Raw genomic sequence first — 13,323 nt, forward strand, 5'->3', positions numbered from 1 at the left:
TTAAGAGTACTGCTTCTATGCTCACTCCGGAAAAGTTCTGTGGTTATCACTGGGGCCCCAGAACTAAGATCGTTTTACATAAAGACAGTAAAATCTTGGGCAAGCCACAAGAGGAGATCCTGTCGGTCCCAGACCCAAGTGGGGGTCTGTACACATCCAGAGGCCCAAAGTCTCCAACCCCAATGGGGGTATTCCCAAGCACTTTGCCCCAGGAAGGGTTTCCAAGTGTTGTGCTCCAGAAGGGGCATAAAAGTGCTACACTCCAAGTGGATCCTCACAGCGTCGAGTTCCTAGAGGAATCTCAGAAAAGTGAGCCCCAAGAAGGGATACAGAGTACTTCACCTCAGAAGAGGTCTCGGAGAGTAATTTCCCAGGAGGGTTCTCAAAGCTTCAAGCCACAGAAAGGGGTTCAGAGTGTCGTGCACCAGGAGGGGTCTCAGACTGTCAGGCTCCAAGCAGGGTCTCAGAGTACCACACCCCAAACAGGGTCTCTGAGCATTGCGCCCCAGGTGGGTTTCCTAAGCACTGCACCCCAAGAGGTGTCTCTGAAGGTGGTACCCCGAAAAGGGCTTCTGAATTCATTACCCAAAGAGGAATCTCCGAGCGTTGCACCCCAAAAGGACCCTCTGGTCGTCACACCCAAGGAGGAGTCTCTGAGTGTGGCTTCCCAAGTGGGGCCACCGAGCACTTTGCCTCAAGAAGGGGCTCTGTATGTCACCCCAAGTGGGGGTTCGGAGTCTATCACCCCAAGTGGGGGTTCCGAGTCTGTCACCCCAAGTGGGGGTTCCGAGTCTGTCACCCCAAGTGGGGGTTCCGAGTCTGTCACCCCAAGTGGGGGTTCCGAGTCTGTCACCCCAAGTGGGGGTTCCGAGTCTGTCACCCCAAGTGGGGGTTCCGAGTCTGTCACCCCAAGTGGGGGTTCCGAGTCTGTCACCCCAAGTGGGGGTTCCGAGTCTGTCACCCCAAGTGGGGGTTCCGAGTCTGTCGCCCCAGGTGGGGGTTCCGAGTCCGTCGCCCCAGGAGGGGGTTCCGAGTCCGTCGCCCCAGGAGGGGGTTCCGAGTTAAGCACCCAAGAAGGGTGTCCCCAGTTAATCACCCCAGATGGGGGTTCAGAGTTAATCACCCCAGATGGGGGTTCCGAGTTAATCACCCCAGAAGGGGATTCCGAGTCCTTCACTCCAGACGGGAGTTCCGAGTGTGTCACTCCGAGTAGAGATCCATCTGCCCTTGCCTTCGGGCATGAGGACCCATCTGCCCTTGCCTTCGGGCATGAGGACCCATCTGCCCTTGCCTCCGGGCATGAGGATATATGTGTCTCCATGGCCTCCGGGCCAGTCTCCGTGGCCTCCGGGCCAGTCTCCGTGGCCTCCGGGCCAGTCTCCGAGGCCTCCGGGCCAGTCTCCGCGGCCTCCGGGCCAGTCTCCGCGGCCTCCGGGCCAGTCTCCGCGGCCTCCGGGCCAGTCTCCACGGCCTTCGGGCCAATCTCCACAGCCTCCGGGCCAGTCTCCATGGCCTACGGGCCTGCCTTCAAGGTCTCCGGGTCTTCCTCTGCAGCCTCCGGACCTGTTTTCAGTACCATCAGGGTCTCTAAGGTTCCAGTGCCTGCCATTCAGGAAGATTTACCTGCCGTGCTGGAAGTCCCTACCCTACCCAAACTGTCCTCCCAGTCCATTCTTCAGGGGAATCCAGTTCAATTAGATCCATCTAAAGAGCCTCGGTTCGTCCAATTTGATGGAGATCTCACCCATTTCCAAGCCCTAGCAGACTATTATTTAGATGCTATGAACTCTGATCCATCCTCTGGGGTTAATTTGGCAAACATTGTCAAATACTTAGTGTTGTCATTCAAGGGAAAAGCCATGGAGTGGGTTAGTCCACTCATTGAGACTCATGATCCCAGGCTAAAAGACCTAATTTCTTTTTCCAGGGCTGTGGTTGAAAGATTTGGACCAAAGACTCCTGGTGAGAGATCTATCCTTTCCGCACCTGAGGTCAGTCAGAGTGGTGAGTCAGCTAGACTACATTCTAAAATTCCCAGAGCATCTCCAAAAATTTTTTTGAGACCCGATTCCTTGGATTTAAGAGGTGGAGTTATATGTGTAGGTTCTTCCAAGTTGGTGGTGGATCCTCAAGAACTCCCTACACTGATCATGGACAAGGATTCAAGTTCAGAGTGTGGCTCAGATCATGATGTCACTGCTTTGTTGGGACGTCCAATATTCTCTACTGCCCGTTTTGTAGAGCCAAAGGCCACATCTCAATCAACCAAATCCAAACAATCTTCCAAAAAGACGAAGCACCGCAGACGACCTTGAAAGTATCCATGTGGGGTGTTCGGTGCCCACCCCTAGAGGGGAGGGTAATGTCACAACATTCAGTTATTGTTTGTTTTTTACCTGGTTTGTGGCTTCTCCTGTCTGTTCAGCCTGCTCCATGCTGCAAGGAAGTTCAGTGTGGCCTGAGCTTTGCTAATTACAGCACCTGGAGGAGTCCTTGCTGCTGACAGCTCTGTATAGTTGAACTGTGCTGTGAGATCTGAGCTCAGCTAATTAGTAACACCTGGTAACTCTCTCCTGCAGGAGAGTTCAGTGTAAACTGAGCATGCTCAGCCCACTGATTAGTTCACCTGTGAGTTCCCTGTGCTTCCTATAAAGGGCAGCCTCTGGGAGACAGAAGCTGCCAGAGTATAGGTTCACACCAGCTCCAGCGTTCTTGTGCTTAGTATATTACCAGTTTCCTGATTACCATATATGACCCCGGCTTGTTTCCTGACTATTCTCCTGCCTGATCCTTTGGTACCGTGTCCAGTGACTCTGTGTATGACCCAGCTTGCCGTTTGACTATTCTTCAGCCTTATCCCAGTGTACTGCGAACTGTGCTTCCAGTGTATGACCCGGCCTGTCCTTGGATACTCCTTTGCCTTTCCCTTGTGTTCCTACTTGCTCGCACTGATACCAACTCGGCTAGACGACCACGCTTCCATATTTCACAAGCTACCGCCACTCATACGGGGAACCTGCCCAGGGGGCCGCGACCGATGTGTCGGGTGCCGCAGAAGCCCATATCCCGCTTGGAGGGGTCACTGGCAGAAAACCCCCGGCACGGTTAGACTCCGCGCCCCTGTGTTAGGTCTAGCCAATCCCTGAGTGGTAGTGCACCCCAAGTTTGTGGCAGGTTTATTCATCCAGTATCTGGGAGACTTATGCACTTTCCTGGAGGGCTGGGAGCACCACCTGATTTTCGTGAGCCACCTGGCCATTCTGGGAGAATAGGAGTGTATGATTTTAGGAGAACTGTTTTCCATTCAATTCTAAGGCTGGGTTCACACTAGGCGATGTCAACCAATCCGGCGGATCAGACTAACAAAAAGTGCACACCTGGTAGTGTGTACCCACTACAATGCGCTCTCACCAGTCAACATGTTTGCTGTCCTATCTGTTGTGCTCCACGGCAGATGGATGACTAAGAAACTGAGCTCATGCTGCTGAATGTGGCCCTGCATGATATAGAGCACGATTGTGCGCTATTTCATTTAGTGTGTATGGCCAACCAACATTTTGTCCCATCAGTCGTGCAGTCAGTCACAATGTCATTTGGGACCAGAGCAAGTTTTAGATACAGTAGTTCCAAAATGTTTTGGTTTCTTTTTATAGTGTATCTTTTAATTCAATCACTTCCTCTAACTAGATATTTCTGTGTGGAGTCCCTATATACATGGGTTTCCCAAATACAGTCCCCATTTCTTATTCAACCTTTCTTTCCTGTTATTAATATCCACACTAAAGCTGTGTACACATGGCCCAACCCGACGGCCGTTGCCACAATTCGATATCGACGGCCGCGCGAGCGCGCGGGGGGGGGGATGCTGCACTGAGCAGCATAGAACTGCTCAGTGAACTGCTTTGATCTGGCAGATTGAAGCAAAAAAAACTTGCCAGCTAACACAGTGTCATTTATGATTCTATATACTCCAAGTCGAATAAAAATGACACTGAATCGAACCGTGTGTACACAGCATAAGACTGAAAGTGCCAATTTGTTTCTGAAAATATATTTAATGTTAAAATTAAAGATTTACAATAGGTAGTCTATTTTTTGTACTGTTCTAGAACCTGAAGACTCAATTAGAGAAATAGCTCCACAGAATAAACACAGAAATAACACATATGTTGAACTTTCATACCTGTTTTTGTATAATAACAACTTAAGCTCGAGCAAGATAACATTATTGAAAACTCAATAGTTCTTGCTATGTAACACAATGTCAATAGAAAATGCAAAGAAGAAAGATAACTTGGGCAATATTATTAAGCCAAAGAGATGTTATTGTGAATCATTATACACATGGGGAAAATTTGCCGCCTTTCCAGGGCAGACTAGCTCCATCCTGTACTCAGATGCCACCTGGTCTTTTGCGGTGAAACAAAGTCCCAACCAAGTCAGGGTACAAGTAAGAGGAAAAACTGACTAAATAACAAAATATAACTAGACTCTGCATACATACATATATACATACATAAGAATATGCAACCTTGCAAACAGGAGCTGAACACAGGATTTGCGGCCCTTACCACTATAATGCGAATCCGTCACTATAACCAAGGTATTGCGGATAGGATGAAGACCTAACTGCCTCAGCAACGCCGTTGCAAGGCCAGAACAATGCCTCTTGCGTCTGCTAAGAGACCAACAAACAAGAAAAATAAACTAGATAAGTCAGCATTCGATTAGGCCTGCACCCCAACCGCATCCAAGACTCGGCCTAAGAACAAGAGCTATGGCTCCAGCTGGCGCTGTGAGAATACTAACTGCATATACTAATGAAGGGTTTTACCTCTACCACAATGTTTGGGGAAGCTGCTGGTACTCACAGAAGCTGGACACAGACAAGTTCTTACACACTGGAAGCAGTGGTTCTCTGGCACAGGCAGGATTTCACAGGACACATACTGGAACAAACTGAACAGTGGAGTGATCTCAAACAGTAGTTAGCTAGGATCTCTGAGAATCTCTAGGAACCTGAAAATAACCAGGAACCAGGATTATACTAAGTGTATCACAGGACTAAACATATCTATACAGGACTATACCAGCACTATAACCGGCAGGCTCTCAGTGAAGGGAGCATACTGTACCTAACTACCCAGTGGCTTAGGAGGCAACACGCCCAAAAACTAAAATATGCATGGAAACAAGCAAGATGGATCAGCCAAAACCTGAAGTGCTGATCCGGTGAGTACATAGAAACTCCACTCTTAGAGGCAAATTCCTTCTTAGCTGGACAAAACCATGTGCACTGCAGGTGGGGCAGATGTAACATGTGCAGAGAGAAGTCGATTTGGGTGGGGTTTTACTTCAAAGTGAGATCTATATTGCAGTGTAGATATAAAGCAGTCAGTAGTAACCCTGCACATAAACAAAATAACTCAGCCAAAGCTTAATCTCTCTGCACATGTTACATCTGCCCCCTGCAGTGCACATGGTTTTGTCCACCTAAGAAGGAATTTGCCTCTAAGAGTGAACTAGAATAAGGCCCATAGTGACAGCTGCATTAACACCGACCCGCCGGAGGCGGCTCGTAACACTGTGTAATAACATGCATGTTGGCATTATTGTTTTATCACTGTAGCAAGAATGTAAGAATCAATGATCTTTGGGCCTGATTCAGCAAGCCACTCAGGAGTTAGACAATCATATATAAGCGATTTTCGCACTTCTGTGCATGCACAGCACCCACAGTGTGCATGCATTAAGTTTAAAACTGCAATTGAATCCTGGAAGGATTCGACTGCACTTTGTTTGTCCGGAGGATGGCGATGCTGCATTAGGGGAGGGTGCGGTCTGGAAAATACAGGCGTTTCTAGACCATTTTCAGGGCGATGCAAGCTAAAAAAATAGCAAATGAAGATTTTAGGCCTCTTATTCCTCTTATTTGGGATTAGGACAGACCCAAACTGCCTTTCTAGACGTGTCAAATTAAAAGCAGCAGAATAAATAGAGTTTGAATTACAAGTGACAACATAGGAGCAACTAGAAATCTGATTCCATTAGAAATGCAAAAGGCTCCATTAACAACTCCACTAGCTATGGGGGTTATGCTGGGTACACACCAGGACGACTAGGGCCCGATCCCCACAATCTCGATCCAATTCCGATCAATTGGATGTAGATTGTGTGCTGATTGGGCCCTTTTCTGAACTGCTGTGGACCGATACCGATCCGATGCGCGGTCCCGCGGGTCGGTCGGTCGTTATTGAGATCCTACCTGCTGCAGGTAGGATCTCAATGACGACCATACAGCCGGGTGCGGGTCGCCATCGGATCGGTCCCGCTCACGGTGCACATCGTGAGCGGGTCGTGCCCCCCCCGCGTCACCGTGAGCGGGTTGGACGAGACACTGACGACCCGCTCACGATGTGCATCGTGAGCGGGTCGTCCTGGTGTGTACCCTACATTATTCAGACCTGATTGCTGCTGGTGGATTTAGCAGATAGCTGCCACCCTGCCAGAGTGAAATCCTGCCCTGTGCAAGGCAAAAATATTGCAGATCAGTGAATAGCTGCAAATCTATTCTCTACTCTTTCACCATTAAAATATTTTTCCAGTGTGTGCAGTCTGTGCGTAGCCTACGACCTACTGCAATACAAACAGGTTAATCGAGGCTGTAGCTGAAACTCGCCTTCCACAAAAACACCTGGGAACGTCTGCGGCTTCCCTTACACTCCCAGATAACCTCAGGTTACCACCCCCCAAATGCCGGCTTCCTGTCTATTAACTTGCAAGTGGCTTGTGATCAAAAAATATGCTGGATTTTTTTTTGCAGAATTGCCTTGCACATGCACTGTACACATGAACAGTCTATCGATAATCGCCCAACCTGCGAAATCGCAGCCCAGCGATCAGGTCTGAATAATTCCCTATATTCCTAATTCCTACTACAGTCCTAAAGCATTAATATATATATAGGGTATGATTCAGACTTGCACATGTACAAGACCATTGACGAAGGTTCTGCACAGAATGGGTCCTGCAAGCTATCTCCAAGTATGATTGACGGGGCCACCATGTCAGACCTGTTTTGTAGGTGCTTCCAGTTCTAGATCTGCAACTTCCAAGGCAGCCTTCTTGTCCCTGGCCGAGCAGTTCTGCTGGTCATTCTTAACCTCAGGTGGCCAAGGCCTTTAACGTGATGCTGAACTCTGATCATAATGTTGGCAGGAGGTGTCTATTTTCAATCTACGCCACCTGCAGCTTCAGTATATTGGTTGCATGGTATGCATTGCTGCTTCACTATGGCTGGGGAATACCATACAACTATGAAACAGACTCAGAATTGTGTTACTCGATTCCTCATCAGCGTAATTTGTTTTATTCTATAATTATATTACTAGTCAGCAGACCATCAATATCAGTGGGCTATGGGCCTGGTCTGGCTGACTTGGTAAACTGCAAAGATTGCAGTTTACCAAGTGCACACCCTGCTGCACACACCCTGCCCAGAGGCTGGTCTGTGTCAAATTTCATCAACATTGAGTCAGACTGGATTCTGAGATTACAGACACTATAATATAGGAAAATTATTAGGTGTAACTTGACAGTGAGTTTTCTTTATAAACACATTTTTTTGGTTTTATATCTTTCACACATTTAATTTTATATTTCAATATGCTGCTCAACAGGATTTAATGGTGTACTTTCAGTGATTTTTTACTATATATTAATGAAAGTTAAATATAGATGTGTCCACATAAACCAACTAAGAAAAATGTAGCATAATAGAGGAAAAGTACATAAGTGACCATCACCCGGGTCTGGCTATACTAATAGGCCACTTTAGGCAGCTGTCGAGATCCAGCGGACTCCCTTGAGTTAAGGATGTATAACATAGAGGAATCTTTGTTGCACTGAATGCAGGCAGTGACTGTTCAGCATCTGAGATGCCAGCTTTCCCCTGAAAGACTGGAAAGTAGGTATTGGTGTGTGGGTTGTGGCGGGGTGAGGCAGTAGAATGAAGTGGTTTGCCTAAAGTGCTGAGAAACCTTGCATAATTATGCTTAATCTGCAACTTTATACTAATTCCTACATACACTATGGGCCTGATTCAGGTTGGCTCACTACATACATATATATATATATATATATATATATATATATATATATAGGAGTTGAGAAAGCGGCACTCACACGGGCTTGTAATAATGACACTACGCAGTGTAGGTAGATTGACGTTTCGGATATAATTCCTTTTTCAAAATCAAAGACCAACAGTATACAGACAATGTGCTTACCTAAATACCAGTGAAAGTGTTTGTTCCACCTCCAAGCGTCCGTCCACGGCCCGCCCGGCACACCAGGCACTTCCGGGTTCCCGTCCGTCATCTCGGTGACGTCACTGCGTCAGCACGTTAACGTCGGGTCGTAGCTGTAAACTGGTTGCCTAGCAGCCGCTGTCAACAGGACGCTGAGGGAACAAAACACATACATGGAATAAATGAATAACATGAAAATAACAAATACACTTCAACTACAAGATAACCACATGGAACAGTAATGCAGGCAGAGTGAGACGGTGATGGATCTAACATATTAAAGAAACATGTTATAAGACAATTGCTCATTTAGGCCCTTATTCTGGTTGGTGCGGCCAGAGCCGCACACGGGGCTCCGGCCGCACAAACCAATCCCCGCCCACCCTACGGATCGCCACGGCCGTCCGTACACGGACGGCTGGCGATCCGCATAAAAATGGTGGAGGCGTACGCCTCCACCATGGTGGGAGCTGCCCCCTGCATTCGATGGTCGTCGACCATCGAAGGCAGGTCCGCACGCCCCGGCAGCTCCCGCAAGCTGAGACCACACGGACAATCGTCCGTGTGGTAGCTTGTATGGGGGCTGAAAGCTGACATCCGGCGACGTCAGCTTTCCGCCCCCATGAGTTGCGTCATGCCCTCATTACCATGCATACGCCCCGCGTTTGCATGGGAACGCCCATGAAACGCGGGGCGTACACATAGGGAAATGAGGGCATGAAGCCTCTCACGCCCCTATACGCCCCCTTTGCGGCGGACGAAATACGTCTGCGGCGAAGGGGGCTGCACATGCGCAGATTGACCTCTGCGCATGTGCAGAGTAAAAACATCGGCGGTACGGCCGCACGCGGGCCGTACCGCACGAAACAGAATAAGGGCCTTAGACCTCTGGGACTTATGAGTCCCAGTCTGTGATTCCAGAATGATTCCAGTTGTAAGAGTCTTTTTGAACGGTCACCCCCTCTTTTATTGGCTGGTACTTGGTCAATTATGATATATTTCAGGTTGGCCAAGCTGTGTCTCGCCTCGAGATAGTGCCTGGCAACAGGCTGGTCGTTTTCCTTTTTAGTCAGGGCGGATTTAATAGCATGACGATGAATGGCGATCCGTTCTCTGAAGGTTCGAATAGTTTTACCCACGTAGCATAAGCCACACGGACAGTGTATGAGATACACTACGTAGGTCGAGGTACACGTCACAGGGTGTTTGATCATAATTTTATGTCCCAGGTGTGGATGGTGGAAGAATTTTGAATGTGTCATCCCACTACAGGTAGTGCATCCCACACACCTGTAACATCCCCCAGCTTTTGATCTTGTGTTGGGGGGGTAGTCTGTTTGAAATGTCCATGTTCACCACCCAGTCACGAATATTACGGCCGCGTTTGTAACACGGCATCAGGGTCACATTCTTGAGCTTCTTTAGATCCTTATCCAACTGTACAACCGGCCAGAGTTCACTGGATAGATTAGAGATACATCTATCCGCAGTATTGTAATCCCTCACCCACCCCAATCTGTTGGCACACTTCACTTCGTTGGGGGGTTTTCTCTTAAGGAGCTCTTCTCTTGGAATGGCATCAATTTTAGATCTGGCTTTGTATAGGGTGTTTTGTTGATAACCCCTTTTCTCAAATTTGGACATCATTTTGTCCAAGTCGGCGGATACTTGATTCCTGTCGCTGGTAATGCGTTTCACCCTCACCAGTTGCGAGAAGGGTAAGCCTCTCACTAAGGCTGGTGGGTGATGGCTCTTGGCACTTAGTAGTGTATTGCGATCAGTCGCTTTTGAGAAGATAGAGGTCACAATCTTGGTTCCTTGGATTGCAATATTCACATCCAAGTAGTGGATCGAGGATTGGCTCATTTCAAAGGTGAATTTAATGGGACAGTTCAATGAGTTAATTGACGTCATCAGTGCCCTAAAGGCTTGTTCTGTACCACACCAGAATAGCAGAATGTCATCAATAAAGCGGGTATAGAATTTTACAAAGGGGGCCACCTCGTCATTCAAGAAGAGATCTCTCTCAATACTATACATGAAAGTATTGGGGAACGAGGGTGCGACAGGAGATCCCATTGCACACCCCGTTCGTTGTTGAAAAAATTTGTTGTTAAAAAGGAAAAAAAATTCTTCTCAAAAGCGACTGATTGCAATACACTACTAAGTGCCAAGAGCCATCACCCACCAGCCTTAGTGAGAGGCTTACCCTTCTCGCAACTGGTGAGGGTGAAACGCATTACCAGCGACAGGAATCAAGTATCCGCCGACTTGGACAAAATGATGTCCAAATTTGAGAAAAGGGGTTATCAACAAAACACCCTATACAAAGCCAGAGCTAAAATTGATGCCATTCCAAGAGAAGAGCTCCTTAAGAGAAAACCCCCCAACGAAGTGAAGTGTGCCAACAGATTGGGGTGGGTGAGGGATTACAATACTGCGGATAGATGTATCTCTAATCTATCCAGTGAACTCTGGCCGGTTGTACAGTTGGATAAGGATCTAAAGAAGCTCAAGAATGTGACCCTGATGCCGTGTTACAAACGCGGCCGTAATATTCGTGACTGGGTGGTGAACACAGACATTTCAAACAGACTACCCCCCAACACAAGATCAAAAACTGGGGGATGTTACAGGTGTGTGGGATGCACTACCTGTAGTGGGATGACACATTCAAAATTCTTCCACCATCCACACCTGGGACATAAAATTATGATCAAACACCCTGTGACGTGTACCTCGACCCACGTAGTGTATCTCATACACTGTCCGTGTGGCTTATGCTACGTGGGTAAAACTATTCGAACCTTCAGAGAACGGATCGCCATTCATCGTCATGCTATTAAATCCGCCCTGACTAAAAAGGAAAACGACCAGCCTGTTGCCAGGCACTTTCTCGAGGCGAGATACAGCTTGGCCAACCTGAAATATATCATAATTGACCAAGTACCAGCCAATAAAAGAGGGGGTGACCGTTCAAAAAGACTCTTACAACTGGAATCATTCTGGAATCACAGACTGGGAACCATAAGTCCCAGAGGTCTAAATGAGCAATTGTCTTATAACATGTTTCTTTAATATGTTAGATCCATCACCGTCTCACTCTGCCTGCATTACTGTTCCATGTGGTTATCTTGTAGTTGAAGTGTATTTGTTATTTTCATGTTATTCATTTATTCCATGTATGTGTTTTGTTCCCTCAGCGTCCTGTTGACAGCGGCTGCTAGGCAACCAGTTTACAGCTACGACCCGACGTTAACGTGCTGACGCAGTGACATCACCGAGATGACGGACGGGAACCCGGAAGTGCCTGGTGTGCCGGGCGGGCCGTGGACGGACGCTTGGAGGTGGAACAAACACTTTCACTGGTATTTAGGTAAGCACATTGTCTGTATACTGTTGGTCTTTGATTTTGAAAAAGGAATTATATCCGAAACGTCAATCTACCTACACTGCGTAGTGTCATTATTACAAGCCCGTGTGATTGCCGCTTCCCCAACTCCTATCTACAACCCCTGGTGTGCACCTCGGCAAGCTGACTACATTACTTGAACCACGGAGTGCCAGCTTATCGCATCCTATATATATATATATATATATATATATATATATATATATATATATATATATATATATATATATAATATAAATATATATATATCCAAAAGAGAGAGGGAAGTGTGGCATGTACATAATGCATATAAAAAAGGAATAAAAAAAAAATATTGTTGTTTAAATTACATAAAAAATGGACAGTGGATATACATAGGATTTCTTATCTTAAAATGCAAGTAGGTCAGTCTGGACCCTACGCGTTTCGTCCTTAAGACTTCATCAAGGGCCCCATTTTTTGTTTTCCTTCTTTATATGCATTATGTACTACTGCATTTTTTATCATGAATTCATGTATTCTTAATAAATGTAAAAAAAAATTAACAAGCTAATTCTCCTCCCACCGGTTTTGGATATCAATCAATATTTTATTAACTTTACTAGATTGCAATTTTAGATACCAGAGGTCGCCTATACTTTTATCACCCCCCTTTTTTATACATGTATATACAACCCCGCTTAGTCTCTTACTCATATATTTACTCTAGTAAAACATTTTAAAGTAGTATCGGGATTTGCGATAAATCTACAAAAATCTGAGGCCCTGCTATTTGAAAATACAGTTAGATTTCTCCAGAACATAACTATTAATTTGTTGCATTGGGCTACAGACAGCATTACCTATTTAGGAGTTAAGATCCGTTGTAATTGATCTAACTCAGTGGTTCTCAAACTGTGGGTCCTGACCCCAAAGTGGGTCTCAACCTTCTCAGCAACTCCATTTTGATGACCATCAGGCTGGTGACTTTTATAATCTCAGTCAGTGATTCAAGGAATCTGAAAAGTCTGTTGAAATGTTTGTTACTCCTGACTCCTCCCATCATTTTATGCCTACACAATGCTGCCATGAATGTGCTGTCTGCTGCCTACACATGTGATGTGATGACCTTCTGTGGTAACTTGTTGGGTCCCTGTAATTATTTTTATTGTCTGATGGGGTCCCAGAGCAAAATAGTTTGAGGACCCCTGATCTAACTTATATACTGTGGCAGGGACAGCATATTTTCACATCAAAGCAACAGCAGCAAGAAAAACTGATGTGATGATTCAAGTTGGGCTGATTAAGCAGCACCTGTGGCTTCCTAATAAAGTGTGTCCAGGGCAGAGGGTGATTACGCTTGATGGTGGCATAGCTGCCCAAGTGAAAGGCCGGGTTGTGGGCTACGGTAGGGACCACTGAAGCTTTCTGAAGTGTCTGTACTATACTAGGACACTTGTATGCTGCAATGCTGTAACCATTCTTGCTGTGCTGAATAATTTATATGCTGTTTACCTGCTTTAAAAAATGAAGACCAAGATCCAGTGTCCTTGTCTTATGTGGCGCCCAATGTGGGGCTCATGCATCTGGAATCTACAATAAAGCTGAGAACCTTGGTTAAGCAGCTATCTGTGATACAAACTT

The sequence above is a fragment of the Crinia signifera genome, chromosome 2 (genome assembly GCF_055691185.1).
Source record: "Crinia signifera chromosome 2, ASM5569118v1, whole genome shotgun sequence".
NCBI classification, from domain to species: Eukaryota; Metazoa; Chordata; class Amphibia; order Anura; family Myobatrachidae; genus Crinia; species Crinia signifera.